The sequence below is a fragment of the Penaeus monodon genome, chromosome 15 (assembly GCF_015228065.2).
Source record: "Penaeus monodon isolate SGIC_2016 chromosome 15, NSTDA_Pmon_1, whole genome shotgun sequence".
In the NCBI taxonomy this organism is placed as follows: Eukaryota; Metazoa; Arthropoda; class Malacostraca; order Decapoda; family Penaeidae; genus Penaeus; species Penaeus monodon.
In genome coordinates, this window is record NC_051400.1 from 28,587,864 (window position 1) to 28,588,144 (window position 281).

Here is a 281-nt window from a genome sequence, read left to right on the forward strand (position 1 = left end):
CCCGCATTTTCCCCAGCACTTCACCCCCAGTCCTTGTCCTTCCCAGCCATTTCATCCAGCCTGGAAGTGTATTATCCAGAGCTAAAACCCATTGAACTTTCCTTCAACCGAAAGAAAAGTTATAGACATTCTTTAAGCGCTGTGCCCCTCGTCCGGTCACCAACGCAAGCAAGATATGGAATTCGCCCAATAAATCTTTCGAACACTGTTTTGAGGATTTTACTTTTATTTATATCTTGGCTGAAAAGCATAATGTTGTGTACAGGTGCTTTATATTCAAA